We start from the raw sequence: 7,013 nt of genomic DNA on the forward strand, positions 1-7,013 counted from the left end.
ATACAGACCTTTATTATGCAGTCCGTCACTTTTATTGCTTCCATATCACAAGATTGTATAAAGCTTATTTTCTCCACACTAAAAGGTCATACATATTTAGAGAGCAATTTTTATTGCATGCACCGATGACAACTTACTTGAAGGATCTTACTCAATCCATAGGTAGGTATGGTGGACTCTCATGGCAATACTGGTTTAAGGGATGTTTGGAAGCACAAGTAGTATCTCTACTTGGTGCAAAGAATTTGGCTAGCATGAGGGGGAAAGGCAAGCTCAACGTGTTGGGCGATCCATGACAATATACCTTATTTCGGATATAAGAAAACATAACCCATTATGTTGTCTTCCTTGTCCAACATCAACCTTTTAGCATGTCATATTTTAATGAGTGCTCACAATTACAAAAGATGCCCAAGATAGTATATTTATATGTGAAATCTCTCTTCCTTCAATATTCTTTCATGAATTGTTCAAGTGACCAATACAATGTTTGCTAACCTTCAATAAATTTACCATCTCTACTTCTTATATGTAAAGTCATTACTCCCCATGGGATAAGCATATGAAACATATATAATTTCAGATTTATGATATTCAATTCATTCAACCATTTACTCATAGGATATAAGTGAATCACACGAGTAAATGACAAACTACTCCAAAAAGATATAAGTGAAGATCAACGAGTAGTTAAATAATTATGTCGCTATGTGAAGACACTCTCTCATTTAAGAATTTCAGATCTTGGGATATTATTCAAACAGCAAGCAAAACAAAGTAAAATTACATCTAAGAATAGCAAACATCATGTGAAGAAGCAAAAACTTAGGATCAACCGATACTAACCGATAGTTGTCGAAGAAGAAAGGTAGGATGCCAACCGGGGCATCCCCAAGCTTAGACGCTTGATACTTCTTGAAATATTATCTTGGGATGCCTTGAGCATCCCCAATCTTGAGCTTTTGTGTCTCCTTAATTCCTCTCATATCACGGTCCCCCTAAATCTCAAAAGCTTCATCCACACAGAACTCAACAAGGACTCGTGAGATAAGTTAGTATAAACCAATGCAGAAACCTTATCATACTCTACTGTAGCAAATCACTAAAATTATTATTCAACATTGCATACTAAATGCCTCTTCATATTTAATAGTCCTATCCTCTAATAGAATCATTAAACAAGCAAACATATGCAAACAATGCAAACATAACAGCAATCTGCCTAAACAGGACAGTCTGTAAAGAATGCAGCAAGATCCATACTTCCCTAGCTCCAAAAATTATGAAAGAAAATTCCCACTGTAGAGCTTATTATGCAAAAGGTTTTAACATTTTATCATTTTCTGACTTTTCTAGGGAATTTTTGCAATAGCGGTAAACTTTCTGTTTTGTAACAGCAACATGTATACTTGCAAAATAAGCATGGTAAAGGCTATCCTTGACATTTTTATTGAAAATATAGATGCAAAACATTATTATAAATGACAGCAAGCAAATACTAACAAAATAAAATGACGCTCCAAGCAAAACACATATCATGTGGTGAATAAAAATATAGTTCCAAGTAAAGTTACCGATGAACGAAGACGAAAGAGGGGATGCCATCCGGGGCATCCCCAAGCTTAGGCTCTTGGTTATCCTTGAATATTACCTTGGGGTGCCTTGGGCATCCCCAAGATTAGGCTCTTGCCACTCCTTATTCCATAGTCCATCGAATCTTTACCCAAAACTTGAAAACTTCACAACACAAAACTCAACAGAAACTCGTAAGCTCCGTTAGTATAAGAAAACAAATCACCACTTAGGTACTGTTGTGAACTCATTATTTATTTATATAGGTGTTAAACCTACTGTATTCCAACTTCTATATGTTTTATAAACTCTTTTACTAGCCATAGATTCATCAAAATAAGCAAACAACACACGAAAAACAGAATCTGTCAAAAACAGAACAGTCTGTAGTAATTTGTATCAAACGTATACTTATGGAACTCCAAAAATTCTGAAATAAATTGGTGGACCTGAGTAATTTGTCTATTAATCTTCTTCAAAAACAATCAACTTAAAATCACTCTTCTGTAAAAAATTACAGCTAAACTCGTGAGCGCAAAGTTTCTGTTTTTTACAGCAAGATCACATTAACTTCCACCCAAGTCTTCCCAAAGGTTTTACTTGGCACTTTATTGAAACAAAAGCTACAAAACATGATTAATACAGTAGCTTAATCATGTGAACACACAAAAACAGTAGGGGTAAATATTGGGTTGTCTCCCAACAAGCGCTTTTCTTTAATGCCTTTCTAGCTAGGCATGATGATTTCAATGATGCTCGTATAAAACATAAGAATTGAAACATAAAGAGAGCATCATGAAGAATATGACTAGCACATTTAAGTCTAACCCAATTCCTATGCATAGGGATTTTTTGATCAAACAATTTATGGGAACAATAATCAACTAGCATAGGAAGGCAAAACAAGCATAACTTCAAAACTTTAAGCACATAGAGAGGAAACTTGATATTATTGCAATTCCTGCAAGTATATATTCCTCCCTCATAATAATTTTCAGTAGCATCATGAATGAATTCAACAATATAACCAGCACCTAAAGCATTCTTTTCATGATATACAAGCATAGAAAATTTACTACTCTCCACATAAGCAAAATTCTTCTCATTCGGAATAGTGGGAGTATCATAAGAAACCCGAATAGTATAAATTGTTTCCACATTAAAAGAGTAATGTTCAGAAAAAGGGTAATCATAATCATGACAAGTTTTATAAATATAATCATCACTAATTTTTATAGCATAAGTATCATCACAATAATCATCATAAGTAGCAACTTTGTTCTCATCATAATCGATTGAAACCTCTTCCAAGATAGTGGAATCATTACTAAATAAAGTCATGACCTCTCCAAATCCACTTTCATAATTATCACAATAAGATTCAACACCCTCCAAAATAGTGGGATCATTACTTCCTAAAGTTGACACTCTTCCAAACCCACTTTCATCAATATAACCATCATAAATAGGAGGCATGCTATCATCATAATAAATTTGCTCATCAAAACATGGGAGGCTAAGCATATCATCTTCATTAAACATAGCATCCCCAAGCTTGGGACAAACATTAATTGCAGCAAATATATTCTCAAACGTGTCATTCTCATCAAACATAGCATCCCCAAGCTTGGACCTTTTCGTATCATAAGCATAATCACTCTCATCATTAATAGTATGGATAGCACCAATAGTATAGCAATTATCATCATCACAAGGAGTAATAGGAGCAACATCATTTGGGAGAGATACCTTTTTACCTTTGCTTCTCCATCTTTTCTTTTTCTTCTTCACATTATGTGTGGGTTCAACCCTCTTTTTGGAGCTCCTTATTAATGAGATTGATTGAATAGAAGGCTCCTCCTCGTTACCTGATTCATCATAAGAAATAATAGGAGGATATTGGGAAATCTCTTCCCTTTCGTTAGTATTCCCTTCATCTTCTATTTGTTTTCTTTTCTTTATGTAATTGGCAATATAAGGGTTTTCAATGCAATTCACCGCACAATACATAAAAATTTGTTCTAGATCAATATCGAGGAGTTTCTCAAGGTTATATTCTGGAATATGCTTAGTTTTACGTTTCATTTATTCATACCCCAAAAGCAAACTAACTTCATTATGATGTGCAAGGGAAATCAAGTCATCACAATTTTTGGACACGATTCGATCATGAAACAATTTGCATTGGAGATTTAAATGACCATGTTCATTGCAAAGTTCACAAGCATGGTGAAGAAATTTTAAATTTTCAGCACAAGCATCTAGCCTTTCTTGCAACCATTTACTTTCCAAATACTTATGCCTCTTGCAAAATCTATTTTCCCTAATTGGTGTGTACTTGCAAGCTCTATGTATTCCAGAAAAGTTGACATGCTTATAAGAGACATTTTCATCATGACTAGTGCAATCGTCATTAGTACTATGGATATTCAAAGAGTTCATGCTAACAACATTGCAATCATGCTCATCATTCAAGGATTTAGTGCCAAACATTCTAATACATTCTTCTTCTAGCAATTGAGCACAATTATCCTTTCCATCATTATTACGAAAGATATTAAAAAGATGAAGCGTATCAGGCAAACTCAATTCCATTTTTTGTAGTTTCTTTTATAAACTAAACTAGTGATAAAATAAGAAACTAAAAGATTCGATTGCAAGATCTAAAGATATACCTTCAAGCACTCACCTCCCCGACAACGGCGCCAGCAAAGAGTCTTGATAACCCACAAGTATAGGGGATCGCAACAGTTTTCGAGGGTAGAGTATTCAACCCAAATTTATTGATTCGACACAAGGGGAGACAAAGAATATTCTCAAGTATTAGAAGTTGAGTTGTCAATTCAACCACACCTGGATAACTTAATATCTGCAGCAAAGTATTTAGTAGCAAAGTAGTATGATGGTAACGGTAACAGTAGCAAAAGTAACAGTGATAGTTTTATACTGATTGTAATAGTAGCAACGGAAAAGTAAATAAGCGAAGAAATATATGTGAAAAGCTCGTAGGCATTGGATCGGTGATGGAGAATTATGCCGGATGCGGTTCATCATGTAACAGTCATAACATAGGGTGACAAAGAACTAGCTCCAATTCATCAATGTAATGTAGGCATGTATTCCGAATATAGTCACACGTGCTTCTGGAAAAGAACTTGGATGACATCTTTTGTCCTACCATCCCGTGGCAGCGGGGTCCTATTGGAAACTAAGGCATATTAAGGCCTCCTTTTAATAGAGTACCAGACCAAAGCATTAACACATAGTGAATACATGAACTCCTCAAACTATGGTCATCACCGGGAGTGGTCCCGATTATTGTCACTTCGGGGTTGCCGGATTATAACACATAGTAGGTGACTATAGACTTGCAAGATAGGATCAAGAACTCACATATATTCATGAAAACATAATAGGTTCAGATCTGAAATCACGGCACTCGGGCCCTAGTGACAAACAGTAAGCATAGCAAAGTCATAGGAACATCAATCTCAGAACATAGTGGATACTAGGGATCAAACCCTAACAAAACTAACTCGATTACATGATAAATCTCATCCAATCCATCACCGTCCAACAAGCCTACGATGGAATTACTCACGCACGGCGGTGAGCATCATGAAATTGGTGATGAAGAATGGTTGATAATGACGATGGCGACGGATTCCCCTCTCCGGAGCCCCGAACGGACTCCAGATGAGCCCTCCCGAGAGAGATTAGGGCTTGGCGGCGGCTCCGTATCGTAAATCGCGATGAATCTTTCTCTCTGATTTTTTTCTCCCCGAACGTGAATATATAGAGTTGGAGTTGAGGTCGGTGGAGCTCCCGGGGGCCCACGAGGCAGGAGGGCGCGCCCAGGGGGGCAGGCGCGCCTCCCACCCTCGTGGACAGGGTGTGGGCCCCCTGGCCTTGATTCTTTCGCCAGTATTTTTCATTATTTCCAAAAAATAATCTCCGTGAAGTTTCAGGTCATTCCGAGAACTTCTGTTTCTGCACAAAAATAACACCATGGCAATTCTGCTGAAAACAGCGTCAGTCCGGGTTAGTTCCATTCAAATCATGCAAGTTAGAGTCCAAAACAAGGGCAAAAGTGTTTGGAAAAGTAGATACGACGGAGACGTATCAACTCCCCCAAGCTTAAACCTTTGCTTGTCCTCAAGCAATTCAGTTGATAAACTGAAAGTGATAAAGAAAAACTTTTACAGACTCTGTTTGCTCTTGTTATTGTAAATATGTAAAGCCAGCATTCAAGTTTTCAGCAAAGATTATGACTAACTATTTTCGCAATAACGCTTAGGTCTCATGTTTACTCATATCAATGGCATAATCAACTAGCGAGCAATAATAATGAATCTCGGATGACAACACTTTCTCAAAACAATCATGAAATGATATAACAAGATGGTATCTCGCTAGCCCTTTCTGAGACCGCAAAACATAAATGCAGAGCACCTTTAAAGATCAAGGACTGACTAGACATTGTAATTCATGGTAAAAGAGATCCAGTCATACCCAATATAAATTAATAGTAATGAATGCAAATGACAGCGGTGCTCTCCAGGTGGTGCTTTTTAATAAGAGGGTGATGACTCAACATAAAAGTAAATAGATAGGCCCTTCGCAGAGGGAAGCAGGGATTTGTAGAGGTGCCAGAGCTCGATTTTTGAAATAGAGATAAATAATATTTTGAGCGGTATACTTTCATTGTCAACATAACAACCGAGAGATGGCGATATCTTCCATGCTATACACATTATAGGCGGTTCCCAAACAGAATGGTAAAATTTATACTCCCCCACCACCAACAAGCACACTCCACGGCTGGTCCGAAACAACGGGTACCGTCCAACTAACAACAATACTGGGGGAGTTTTGTTTGCAATTATTTTGATTTGGTTTGCATAAAGCATGGGACTGGGTATCCCGGTGACCAGCCATTTTCTCGTGAGTGAGGAGCGGAGTCCACTCCTCTTGAGAATAACCCGCCTTGCATGGAAGATACAAATAGCCCTAGTTGATACATGAGCTATTCGAGCATACAAAACAGAATTTCATTTGAAGATTTGGAGTTTGGCACATACAAATTTACTTGAAACGGCAGGTAGATACCGCATATAGGAAGGTATGGTGGACTCAATAGGAATAACTTTCGGGTTTAAGGGATTGGATGCACAAGCAGTATTCCCGCTTAGTACAAGTGAAGGCTAGAAAAAGACTGGGAAGCGACCAACTAGAGAGCGACAACAGTCATGAACATGTATTAAAATTAATAAACATTGAGTGCAAGCATGAGTAGGATATAATCCACCATGAACATAAATATCGTGAAGGCTATGTTGATTTGTTTCAACTACATGTGTGAACATGTGCCAAGTCAAGTCACTTGAATCATTCAAAGGAGGATAACACCCTATTATACCACATCACAACCATTTTAATAG

This window comes from Aegilops tauschii, chromosome 2 (assembly GCF_002575655.3).
Source record: "Aegilops tauschii subsp. strangulata cultivar AL8/78 chromosome 2, Aet v6.0, whole genome shotgun sequence".
NCBI lineage: Eukaryota > Viridiplantae > Streptophyta > Magnoliopsida > Poales > Poaceae > Aegilops > Aegilops tauschii.